The sequence below is a fragment of the Acanthopagrus latus genome, chromosome 23 (assembly GCF_904848185.1).
Source record: "Acanthopagrus latus isolate v.2019 chromosome 23, fAcaLat1.1, whole genome shotgun sequence".
Lineage (NCBI taxonomy): Eukaryota > Metazoa > Chordata > Actinopteri > Spariformes > Sparidae > Acanthopagrus > Acanthopagrus latus.
The window spans coordinates 18948942-18962619 of record NC_051061.1 but is presented as its reverse complement, the minus strand read 5'-3'; the positions used below and the strand labels follow the sequence as shown (position 1 = coordinate 18962619).

At 45.6% G+C, this 13678-nt stretch overlaps 1 protein-coding gene across 1 annotated transcript in view; it reads left to right on the top strand.

Annotated features, from left to right (window-relative positions):
* The first annotated feature begins 9860 nt into the window (after window positions 1–9860).
* elfn1a (extracellular leucine-rich repeat and fibronectin type III domain containing 1a) overlaps window positions 9861–13678 on the top strand; it is a 77682-nt gene continuing 73864 nt past the window's right edge. The window contains exon 1 of the mRNA XM_037090206.1: window positions 9861–10521. The gene's annotated coding sequence lies outside the window, so the exon portion shown is untranslated. The remainder of the gene's footprint in view (window positions 10522–13678) is intronic.

Here is a 13678-nt window from a genome sequence, read left to right as displayed (position 1 = left end):
TCCAGTTCTGGTGCCCTTTCTGTCTGTGGACCTGTCTAAACTTCTGTGGTAGCGGTTCAGTGCACAAGTCACTGCACCATCACAATAATTTAAAAGCTGTTATATTAAAGGAAAAAAAGTGACATAATGTTGCTTTAATTCATGGATTTTTAAACACATATCAGTTTATATTGCCAATGTATTATCAAAGAGTAAATTGATTACATTTTGTACTATATTCTTGAAACACAATGCCGATGTACTGGCACATATTTGTTAGAAATTAAAATGTGTTCTGATATATTCCATTATATTTTTCATTTTATGTCAATATCTTCTTGCTCGCTCAGGGCTGATGGCAGAGCGGACACATTCCTATGACTACAGCGCTAAATTGTCGTGATATTCAAATTAAATCGATCTGTCACGGAACCTCAAATCCGAGTCAAGTCGTTACTTGTTGACGGATAAATTGAGCCGACAAGGCTCAACAAGCATCTGAATCATGCATGTAGTTCAATTTTCCTCTGAGCTATGTGTAAAATATAGGTATAACCCTGTTTCGCTTCCTGCCTCCAAGCTAAAGGCTAGAGAAGGAGACGGAGGTAGTACGACCAGAGCAGGCGCACAAGCACTTAGCCATTTTTAATTATATATGTCTTGCTTCCCTTGTCAAAATAATCCCACTGTGCATTCCCTATAAGTGTATCAATATGTGCCTGACACTATTTACAGACATGGCGCTGCCGTTGCTTTGGTCGGGGGGAGGGCAGCAAACCCTAAACCTGAACCAGAGTAGCGCAGCTGGGAGAGCTCAGAGTACCACCATCATTTTCATCCGTTCTTCCCTCTAAAACCATAAATAAACCTCGTTCATTCCAGAGTCACCGGGTACAGGCTGCATGTCACAGCTGTTGGAATAGCCGTGTCTCTTTTGTAAGGCTTTTAGTGTAGGTGGTGTGTTTATCCCACCGGTCACGCTGAGGCAGCCACCATGGGGCCTCAGCCCTCCTCGCTGAGTGTTGGCTGAGTTTGCCCACGCTCTGTTCTCCACTGCGAGCTGTCTGTCTCTCCCGGTACCCAAGCTGTCAAACATCTTCACAGGAAACATGCAGGAGGAAGGTGGCTGGGGGTGGTGGGGGTGCGGTACTGAGAGTGGACATAATTTTCAGTAAATCACAGAGCAGGTACGACCCTCCCACTAATTTTGTTTTGAGCTCTCTGGGAAATTGGGGCGCAAGTCTGACTGCTGCGTGATCAGGGTGGACACCGGCACAGCAGAGGGACAATAAATTTCACAGAGCACCGTGGCCTGAGCGACATTAAACTACTTCTGCAGTCAAGGATGAGAGAATAAAATCTCTAGTTGGTCTTCCTGTCTTTGTCAGCGGGTGATTGATGTTTCAGCCGAGTGAAGAAAGTTTCCCAAACAGCCGCACATTAAATTACGTGGCCGGATGAAACGAAAGCAGATCTTTGACTGAGTGACGACTGCGAGGCTATTCTAGATGCAATTTAGGACTTACGACTCCACCAGGAAGCGCCAGATCAATTATCATCTCCAACAGTTTATCTGCTCTGACTAAATATTTAAATGAATGCAAATGGTACTCCCACAAAGGCTCATGGCTTGGGATCTGTGTCGTAACCTAGTCCCACTCAGTGCTCTACCTAGTGTTTATGCAAATGAGTCTTTGGAGTTAGTTTGCTCATTGCGATTCTTTGGTTAGCGCGGCGCAGGTTAAGCTGGAGCCTGCGTACACATCTCTCCTTCCTTTTATCGCCCTGATTTGTCCCTCTGTCACTGCTTGTTATCGTGCACTCAATAGAATTTCAGATGGAGCTATTAAAGAGAAAATGCAAATGCATTCATGGCGTTTCGTAGGGCTCTATATATCACTGTGTTAATATTTAATGGTGGAATGTAACTGCGTACATTTACACGAGTACTGGACTTCAGTTCACATTTGTAAAGGATCTGAACTTTGTTTCGGTGTTCCATTACTTGATACTTTATATTGCACTTTTTACCCCACACATTTATCTAACAGGGAGAAATGACTCATCAATTAGCTGATAAGTCAATATGAAAAAAAAAAAAAAAAAACAATCAGTGGCTTCTTTGTTTTAGATCCACAAAGAATACAATTTGCTGAGTTTCCTCCAGTTAACTAAATCATTTTGAGGTTTATACTGCCAGCTGGAGAAACCTCTGAAAAAAACATCTGAAGATGTCACTTTAAGCTCGGGGGGTAATTGTGATGTGCATTTTCAATCATTTTCTTTAATTCTACAAACCAAACCATAAATGGACCGATCAAAGAAAGACAGTGAGATTAATAATGAAAAGGCTCAGTTGTTGCAGGAAAAAGAATGATGTTGAGTCAAGAAGGAAGGTTCAAGCGGCAGCAGCAGCTACAGGAGCAGCAGCAGCTACAGGAGCAGCAGCAGCAGCAGCAGCAGCTACAGGAGCAGCAGCAGCAGCAGCAGCAGCAGCAGCTACAGGAGCAGCAGCAGCAGCTACAGGAGCAGCAGCAGCAGCAGCAGCAGCAGCAGCAGCAGCAGCTACAGGAGCAGCAGCAGCAGCAGCAGCAGCAGCAGCAGCTACAGCAGCAGCAGCAGCAGCAGCAGCAGCTACAGGAGCAGCAGCAGCAGCAGCAGCAGCTACAGGAGCAGCAGCAGCAGCTACAGGAGCAGCAGCAGCAGCAGCAGCTGCGACAGGAGCAGCAGCAGCAGCTACAGGAGCAGCAGCTACAGGAGCAGCAGCAGCAGCTACAGGAGCAGCAGCAGCAGCTACAGGAGCAGCAGCTACAGGAGCAGCAGCAGCTACAGCAGCAGCAGCTACAGCAGCAGCAGCAGCAGCAGCTACAGGAGCAGCAGCTACAGGAGCAGCAGCAGCAGCTACAGGAGCAGCAGCTACAGGAGCAGCAGCAGCTACAGGAGCAGCAGCAGCAGCAGCTACAGGAGCAGCAGCAGCAGCAGCAGCTACAGGAGCAGCAGCAGCAGCAGCAGCAGCTACAGGAGCAGCAGCAGCAGCAGCAGCAGCTACAGGAGCAGCAGCAGCAGCTGCTACAGGAGCAGCAGCAGCAGCAGCAGCTGCTACAGGAGCAGCAGCAGCAGCAGCAGCAGCTACAGGAGCAGCAGCAGCAGCAGCAGCAGCTGCTACAGGAGCAGCAGCAGCAGCAGCAGCAGCAGCTACAGGAGCAGCAGCAGCAGCAGCTACAGCAGCAGCAGCTACAGGAGCAGCAGCAGCAGCAGCTACAGGAGCAGCAGCAGCAGCAGCAGCTACAGGAGCAGCAGCAGCAGCAACAGCAGCAGCAGCAGCAGCTACAGGAGCAGCAGCAGCAGCAGCAGCTACAGGAGCAGCAGCAGCAGCAGCAGCTACAGGAGCAGCAGCAGCAGCAGCAGCTACAGGAGCAGCAGCAGCTACAGGAGCAGCAGCAGCAGCAGCAGCTACAGGAGCAGCAGCAGCTACAGGAGCAGCAGCAGCAGCAGCAGCTACAGGAGCAGCAGCAGCTACAGGAGCAGCAGCAGCAGCAGCTACAGGAGCAGCAGCAGCTACAGGAGCAGCAGCAGCTACAGGAGCAGCAGCAGCAGCAGCTACAGGAGCAGCAGCAGCTACAGGAGCAGCAGCAGCAGCTACAGGAGCAGCAGCAGCAGCTACAGGAGCAGCAGCTACAGGAGCAGCAGCAGCAGCAGCAGCTACAGGAGCAGCAGCAGCAGCAGCAGCTACAGGAGCAGCAGCAGCAGCTACAGGAGCAGCAGCAGCTACAGGAGCAACAGCAGCAGCAGCAGCTACAGGAGCAACAGCAGCAGCAGCAACAGCAGCAGCAGCAGCAGCTACAGGAGCAGCAGCAGCAACAGCAGCAGCAGCAGCTACAGGAGCAGCAGCAGCAGCAGCAGCTACAGGAGCAGCAGCAGCAGCAGCAGCAGCTACAGGAGCAGCAGCAGCAGCAGCTACAGGAGCAGCAGCAGCTACAGGAGCAGCAGCAGCTACAGCAGCAGCAGCAGCTACAGGAGCAGCAGCAGCAGCAGGAGCAGCAGCAGCAGCTACAGGAGCAGCAGCAGCAGGAGCAGCAGCAGCAGCAGCTACAGGAGCAGCAGAAGCAGCAGCAGCAGCAGCAGCAGCTACAGGAGCAGCAGCAGCAGCAGCAGCAGCAGCTACAGGAGCAGCAGCAGCAGCAGCAGCTACAGGAGCAGCAGCAGCAGCAGCAACAGCAGCAGCAGCAGCTACAGGAGCAGCAGCAGCAGCAGCTACAGGAGCAGCAGCAGCAGCAGCTACAGGAGCAGCAGCAGCAGCAGCAGCAGCAGCAGCAGCTACAGGAGCAGCAGCAGCAGCAGCTACAGGAGCAGCAGCAGCTACAGGAGCAGCAGCAGCTACAGGAGCAGCAGCAGCAGCAGCTACAGGAGCAGCAGCAGCAGCATCTGCTGCTATGGACAATGTTGTTTTTGTTCCTCTTTAATCACAATGAAAACAGAGGATGAACATTTTGAGTAGGTGCTGCTCCTGTGTGACAAAGTCCTCCACATTGCCTTTAATTAACTAAACGGCAACAGCAAAAACTAAAGAAAAAAGCATCCCACATGTTGGTGAACACACAGTGATCTTTTTTGAAGTGTTTCTGTGCCTTAACGTTGCACATTTGACAACATTAGTAACAGTCGTGTTGTGTTAACTGTTTGTCAGGAAGGTTTCATTTAAAAGTCTAACCAGACGTTACATGTTGTTGTAGCCCTTCACATGCAAAACTAACACAAGAGGCAGAACGCGATCGTTTGAAGTTGAAGGCCACTGACTAAGCTGCCGTATTCAACTAGTTGGGAGTGAGAACATGTTGCTATGCCAAACTATATATAGCATCTGATTAGATATACACTCACAGGGACCCTTTCTCTGCATTGACTGCTTTTGCAGCTGCAGCCATCTGTATTTTTGTTAAAGGTCCATTTGTATGGCATCCAAAACATTTACACGACTATTTATTTCTTTAATTGATATGTGATTGTCACTTCATTTGATCAGGATCAGCTTTTGATGTATTTCTTTTTCCGACAGAGAAGACAGACAAGACCTGTGAACAAGTCATTAATGCCGTGTCACGTGGAATCATCTCGTACCGCTGCCTTTCCGAGGTATAACACCATCTGTATGCTGTGTGGACAATACGCTCATGTGTACGTAGGGCTGGTAAGTGTCAACAAGCCCCTTTGAGTGCAGCCCTCTATATCTTCCATTATCATTGGCGAAGCAGCTGTAGATGTCGGCCCCGCTGCTTTGCCAGTAAGATGGATCTGCTGCACTTCACTGACAGCAGATATTCCATTATATCAACCAGCAGTCACTGTCTCCTCCCCTGAATTATTGCCTGCCCTGCTACTTGCCTCAGCACCAAATTGGCTTAGCCAGTAAATGAAAGAATTGAATAATACATTCCACCTATCTGCCTCCTTTTCTTCTCCACCCAGACCGCCTGGACCTCATTTAGTGACATTATAAGCTTTCCATTTGGAGCAATTTCTCACAATTTACTCAAAACACCAGCCACCATCTGCATCATGCAAATCAAGCCAAAGCTGGCTGATGTCGAAAACAGTAGCGCTGTCATTTTTATCTTTTAGAAGTCTGGGTATGAATCTGAGTTTCTGACTAACAGAAAAATCAACATTTTTGTTATATGTAGATGCTCTGGACTTCATTGATTAGCAGGTTCAGGGGTGTGTTGGTCTCCTTTGTGCCTTTATTTCTCTTCAAACCTGTGTTGACAAAAGCAATTCAATGTGTTTTCCAAGGGGCTGAAATGTTATGTGTAGTTAAACCATAAAAATGTTTCATAGCACTCAATAAATACAAAAAAAATAAAAAATAAAAAAATACACACACTACTTTCAGTTACTTATGTCTTGTCATTGTGTCTTGAGGGTAACTCCATAAAGTTTACACATCACAGTGTGTGTACAGGTCTTGGGGGTGAGCTACCGCTTATGTGAAGAAGAAGAAGAAGCTGCACGTAATCTGATAAATGAGCCACAATTAAGTGGCTGGGTTGCATTGTGGGTAATGTAGGCGAGGGGTTTTAAAAGCAGTCCGCTGGTCTCAGCACTGCTCTAACGCTAAATGATCAAAATCAATACAGCCGACTCAGAGAAAAACCTGATGTGCCTACATTAGCCACGCTCCAATTTAGTCACTGCACGACTAGAGATTATATGCAGCTTCATCTGTAGCCACAGAAGGTTTCATATATCGATTTTTATTTTTTAAGTATGCAGTAGTACTCCCCAAGGGCTGTAAACATACTTCAGTGTGTAAATGTGGTGGAATTAATGCCAGCTAAAGTTTAGATAGTTTCACAGTAGAATATTCACATATATTCCACTTTTATTCAGTATGTACAAAAGTTTTTATGAGGAGTCTGACATACAAATGACATTTCTACTCTTGCGTGTAGGTGTACAGTGCAGTATTCAGACCTTGTTTACCCGTTTGTAAAACAGTAGATTAGAAAAACAGGAAAACAATAATTGAGGTGGATTTAAATTTGTACCCATTGCCAGGGGGAGTCATAATTTTTAGTTTAAAGCGTGCATATAGACTAATATTAAGTGACAGAATCATTGCTGCGCCTGCTTGTTTAGAAACGGACAATCACCTTGAACAGAAATGTGCCGCTTCAGGCTCAAACCTGAAAGCATCATTTTTACTGAAAAAGTGATTAAGCCACTAATGCAAAATGACTGAAATGTGTTGTAAACAAGCCTGTTGCTTATATTATTCTAACACCTTTCTGTTAATGCACTGCCCCTTTGTATCAAAGCAGACACACTACATTTCTAGATTTTCCCACATTTCTCTCACATATCCTCCGCATCGATAAAACCAGTAGCAGGCTGACGAGGTGACATGACATTTATCAGATATTCCCTCATATATTTACCCTCCTCTGTGCATCATTAATCATTATTATGAGCAGGAACAGTCCTATCCACTGGGAATCAAAGTTCATACCTGGACGACATTAAAGCTATCATGCCCTCAAGGTAGATTCAGCCGGGAAGGTTCATTATGAAAGCCCATCATGCCCACCCCATCTGCTGCACTCTGGCAGGTTCCTCGTGTTGTATCTGTGTGAACAAATTAACAAAAGAAATAATATTTCAGGAGCTTGTGATCCTTTCACTGATGTTTCCTTAAAAATATATATTTTGCATGTTCAGAATTGAAGCAGAAACATTGACATTTGTCAGAATTCATGTAGCTTGGGCTGCTCAAAATAAGAATGAGACCTTTGACTGTGACCTGTCTTCCTTCCTTCTGCCAGCTGTGGGTCCTGATATCTTCAAACCTTTATTTTGTAAATTAAGGCTGGTGTGCAGTGGCAGCACCGGGCTCAGAGGTTACAGTGTTTGTGTGGGGTCACGAATCAGCCTCGCCCCGAGGTCGCGAAGATATTAGGGAGCATGATACAGTGTGTCTGTCATCCTCAGTGCTGCAGCTGTGCTGCTCTGACTTCCTGGGCCGGGCTGCCCATATCCACATTTCACAGCTCCAATGTGACTGCTGCAATGAGACAAGACATTGCAGTGTGTGTGCCAAGTCTTCACACAACCACTTGCTCCCTCTCAGAGAGGAGCATCTGCAGCCTGGCTGCCGCTTCCCGACTTGCTCGGGTCATCCCCCAGACTACGTCATTACAGAGGACATCAGGCTGCACTCTCCATAAATTAAATCTGGGACTGCATTTACACAGGGACGGACAATGTGGGTTTAACCCTTGAGGCACAGATCAGATCTTTGCAGGGCTGCATCTTAGCAGGGGAATGTCACATTTCTTTTGTTTCCCACACACGTTTTGACGATGTTGTGATAACATCTTTGTAACACAATTTGCTTTACTTGGATTTTATTCATGTGCTGAATAAAAGGGGCAGGAAAGGGATTGTTTGGTATCCACACATATCAAAAATATGTCTCCAGGTAAACATGTTAGTATCATCTTGTATTTCTTGTAAGCACCATCCTGTCTCACACTGCATGGGTATAGAGCCTTACAGGGGGTGGGGGGTTGTTTGTATTCTGCAGGTTCTTGTATCCAATAATGTATCATTGATGTGTATTGATTTACTATCACGAGGACCGAGGCTTGACCTCTTCAGTGAAGTATGGCCTTCCTTCCCTCTGCCTCCCACTCCATTTAACCCTGAAATTTACAGACCACAGCCATCACAATGTGGCAGTTTTTACTTGTCTAAGGGGACTCTTTAATGGTTTCAATTTTCATTAGTGTGCCCATGTGCTGTCACGACAATCAGCCTGTAATCAAGGTGTCTAAGTACAGAAGTTGTTATATTCTTTTTAACCAAAAACAAAAAGAAAATCAGTCATCATCCAGTCGTCCTCACGCTGATGGAATGACAGGTGAATTCTCGTAATCCAAAAAACATTTCTGGAGCTTCGCAGCAGAACAGAGTTGCCACATTCTCCAAAAGAACTGAAGTAATGGGGGCTTGTTTCAAAAGAACAACAGAATAAATCACATTAGATAGCTCCATACTTCTCCTCCGTATTAAACAGACTAAATACTCTCAGCAGAGACGAGTATTATTATACTTATTTACTTAGTTGGGTGTCTATTGTAGCTCACGTATTAATATTTTGGTATTTAAATTCAGTTGGTTAGTCATCTACTGTACTACTGAGAAAAATATGGCGGACTTGTGTACATTTAAAAATAATGAATAATTATATAAACAAGGAAATAAGGATTTAGATGGGAATTTTTTTTTTTTTTTTGGGGGGGATTCTCAAAACAATTTAAAATTAATGTTAAATATTAGCTTAAGTAGGCAGTTCATGTCTTCGCTGTCTGGGCCTCCTAGTGGCACGAAATCCCTTGGCATGTGCCCTGAATAGATCCTGTCCAGAATGTTGGATCTCAGGGCTTCTGGAGACTTGGATGATGCCGGACATGCTCTGTGGAGCTTCATCATCACACTTTTTCTTTTCTGCGGATGTTTTCATGCATTTTAAGTCAAGTCTCCATCTACCTCAGTTGTTTCAGAGAATGCTACAACATTGTTTTTATCTGAGACTCCAGAAATGTTTCGCGGACTATGAAAATTCACCTGATTTTCTGTCGACAATGACTCAATTTGCATTTTGGGTGAACTTGTCCTTTAACGTGCACTGCATAAGAAATGGCCACCTGTCGGAATCGTACTCACAGGAAAAGGGGGCGGCATATCACCAGAGAAACCACTGACTGCTGCTTTTAGCTTGTTAGCTCAGTTAGCCGTGCAGCTAGCAGGTCGGACTGGGAGCTCTGCTATCCATGTTCAGTTGATTTATCATTATTTATCAAATAATAATACATTTTATTATTTAAAAGTAATAACCTTCTTCCATAAGGCATCTTTAAAAGCACATTCATGATTTTCGATATCAGGCTATGAAAATAAAATTGACTTCACTGCATGAATTCAGAGGGAGGCCAACATGAACGTGAGTATCATCCAGAGAACATCCAGGTGATGTTTAATTTCACAAAACACGTCCTGCAGGACTCAGTCAGCAAACAGCGTCAGACGGACATAATGAGCACTTATTTTGATTTTCAAGAGGCCCCCTGCTGGTGAGGACCAATGGACCTTCATGTGGGGAAAAATGTTATCTCCTTTCGTGCAATACCAAATTAAACATACCCCCAACCAGACTGTGAAATTGAGCAATTCAAAACCATTTCCAGCGCGGTGGTGCAGCCCGTCCTCCCCCAGAGAGAGAGAGAGAGAGAGAGAGAGAGAGAGAGAGAGAGAGAGAGAGAGAGAGAGAGAGAGGAAAAGTTTGCTCACAGATAGGCTGCTCCAGCCCCAGAGCTCATGTGACGTAGCTGATACTTTACACTCCGGCTGTCTTCGTTAACTTGAACCTATTCAGTTTTTATAATACACCGGCTATCATGCGTTTCCACTCCGGCCGGATAACCCTCCCGCCATCCGTGATGAACCTGCCACCATTTATAGCCTCGCGGTGACAAACAATCTTCTTAGGAGATTTAAACTTTGCCTCGGCTAGACCGGAGGATCAACATGCGCTCCTCTCGCACTTATTCCCCGCAGTTTTCCAACTGAATCCTCCGTGCCCACCTTCCCTCACCGCCTCCCCCGGCTGTGCGTGAACGCCGGTGTCAGCTCTCGGTGTAACAGACGAGCCCAGGCAGGGCTCCGGGTCTGCTCAGCATACATAAAGGCGAGCGGTGAGAGGAGCTCAGCCCCGAATTAAATCACTCACCGCTAAATGGATCTTTGAGACTCTCCCTTGACGCAGTCAGCTGCCGCTTTGTGCGTCTTCAAAAACCGAGAACAGAAAACTGGGATTCTCTCTCCTTTTCTTTTTTATGTTATTCCTGTTTTTTTTCCCGTATCATCATCAAGCAGAAAGATCTCATGTTGTCTTTAAACATGTCTTGTGTTCGTGGTGACATACAGTAAAGCCGCCAGCTTTGTGCCGGGGAGAGAAGAGGCTCGCGCTCCGCGATCGTCAAGCAGGTAAGCTTCATCTCACAGTGTTTCTCTGGATTCTGTCGCACACCTTTTTTAACGATGTAAGGAGCACCGCTTTGTGATTATTGTTCTGCTGTTGCGTGCAGAAAAAAAAACTCTTCTGATTGGGAGTGCACGCACACCTTGGCAAAATGCGCAGCTGAACTTGTGCACCATCGCGCCGAAATCGGTGCGTTTCTGCGTGCGGCGTCTCTCCGCTCGTGAACGGAGTCACTTATTTTCCGCGATCCGTGCGTCATGCACCAACAACAACAACAAAATCGCTCAAGTTTCTTTTTAAAGTTTATTATTATTATTATTATTATTTGTCTCTAAATCAGTCTGCGTGTGGTGCATTCCCTCCTACAAACCCTCCACCTGATACAGCTCCAGTGAAAGTCGAGGCTACTTTGTAACTGTGGAGCTCCGGTAACACCCGCTGGAGACGACGCTCCAGCACCGCGGACAGCTCCCCGACCGCTTCACTCCAACAGGGCGAGCCTCAACTTTCACACCTGAACACAAACCTTCACATCTGACTGAGAACTACATGCTCCTGTGAAGGTTTATGTTTTCTGATGAGTGTATTGGATAATAAATATGCAGAAAGGCTCCATATCAGGCAAGAAGCCGCATGAACTCATGACAAAAACATGATGAATGATTAGTGCATCCATGGCCTGAACCCATTATGTTGTCATTACACAGTAGCCTACTTACAGCCCCGTGCAGTCTCACTCAGATTAGCAGAGGATTTTGCTGCGTCTGTGCCATCTGTTTGGGAAATGCACACTATACACACAGCTCACTATAGGTGTTCTGATCCATTTGAAAGGTTTCCTATGGATTTTTTATTTCTTTTTTAAATGTATTATTATTATTTTTTTATTCCAGTCAGCATGAGCCTCGTTTCCAAAGCTTGTTAGAAAGCTCTGGAGTCTTTCACACTAATGAAGACTCTGAATTCTCTGACAGAAAGAGAAAGGGAATGAGGAGGAGGAGGAGGAGGAGGAGGAGGAGGAGGAGGCGGCGGTGGTGTTAGTGGTGGTGTTGGTGGGAGTTGGAGGGGATCTGCAGTCAAAAGCAAAGGAAAAAAAGGGTTCAGAAATGCTGAAACAATGCCAGGTTTAATATAACCTACACCTGCGGTGACATGAGAAAGAAATGAGAAGCCGATAGGAACAATTTTCTGGCTTTCCACTCAGCTGCACTATGGACGTAGGAGGGAGGAGTGCTGTATCATCTCTGTTCTGGCTAAGTAATGTGTTACTGTCCTGGTGACATTTAAAGCCAGCGAAGCCTTTTCAGACGTACCGCTTAAACAATCTGTTTCACGCCGCTGAACCTGCTGCCATTGTATTAATTGTCAGCCTGGTCGTTTCACACACAGGATCTCGGCTCAGCCTCCAACTTTTACTTGACTGTCCCAAAAACATCATAGTTTTGCTGCTGTTGCTAAAGCCGTCTCTCGCACACAGCCTTCACATCTTCCCCTTTTTTTTTTCCTGTCCCCCCGTCTCCCTTATCTTGATTATGCAGCTGGATGATTGAGTCAGCTATTTTGTATGCAAGTTGCCTTAGCTTGGTTTCTTTGTGGAGGAGAGAGAGAGAGAGAGAGAGAGAGAGAGAGAGAGAGAGAGAGAGAGAGAGAGAGAGAGAGAGAGAGAGAGAGAGGTAGAGCGAGGGAGAGGGGGAGAGATCGTGCAGAGGATACTGAGAGAGAATTACAGCTTCTCATGACGGTGAGGAGTGGGAAAGACGAGGCTGCCCTGTTCGATAAATTGCTGTTTGAGAGAGACAGATATCCTCGGGGGGGGGACGGCAGTTTTGGAAATGTGTCCAACCTTTCTAAATGGAAATGGCAGCGCACATTACAGCTTTCCACGGCTCTATACTGCGGACGACTTGAACTGAAGCACCTGAAAGTCTTTGTTGCCAAGTTAGTCTGATATATGCCTCCGAATGAGAAAGATTTTAAGGGGCAAGTCATGTTGCACGGTGTGGGGGAGGGGGGCGGAAATATCCCCACTGACAGTTTCAAGCCCACAGAAACCTTAAATGTGTGTCACTGCCTTTTATCTCTAAGCAAGTGATAAAAAAAATCATCTTTTTATCTTTTCTGTGGAGCTGATCCTCTTGGTAGTCAGTATTAACCACTAAAGATGCCTTTTTTTCGTATGTGTGTGTGTGTGTGCTGAGGATTGAGCACAGGAAACAACAACCTAATCATCATCATCATCATCATCATCACACATGCAATGCAAATAACATGTTTGCATTGTGAGACTGAAGTCAGAGTCGACGAGGCTTGGCGTTCTCCGGCTGTACAGTTAACAACGTGTAAAGTGTAATCAAAAGGGGACCAGACGTTTTTTTTTTTTTTTTTTTGTGGACGGAGCTGTGAAACATATGGTACAACAGCACGCCGTGTTTCACTTCCACAGCTCCACACACCCGTAAAGATTTCAGACAGTAACTTCCTGTGCAGTGAGAGTGTGTGTTGGCCACAAGCGCTGTTGCACCACCTCAGCCGCAAGTGTCTCATGTGACACTCAGGTGTTTTATGAAAGGAAGAATGAGCTCTTTTTTTTTTTTTTTTGCTCACTGGAGAAGAATGGTGAGGCCAAACAAAGTAGCCGGCTTATAAGAGCTGCAAATATGAGTCGATTAAAAGAAGATCTATTTTGACAATGAATTAATTTAGTTTCACTCGTTTTTTAAGCAAAAAAAGTCAAACATCTGCAGGTTCCTGCTTCGTTAATTTGACGTTTTGCTGCTTTTCTTGAGTCTTCTCGTTTTTCGACTGTTGATTGGACAAAAGAGAAGCAATTTGAAGATGCATTTTAGGATCTTGAAAATTGTGATTAACATTTTTTCACTGTTCTATAGACTAACCCAATAGGAAAATCATCAGATTTATCAAAAATAAAAACAATGGTTTGTTACTACTAACAATGCAATGTTCTTTTTTACCATTTAATTAATGTATATTCTGTAATCACCTCTTCATGTATTAGTATATACTGTTTGGGTTAAATAGCCTTCCCGAGGGATTCAGTGTGTAGGATTTAGTGGCGTTTAGCAGTGAGGTTTATGACTGCAACCAACTGAATACCCCTTGATTTATGTTTCCCCATGTAACCGAGCTCGTCTCATTAACATT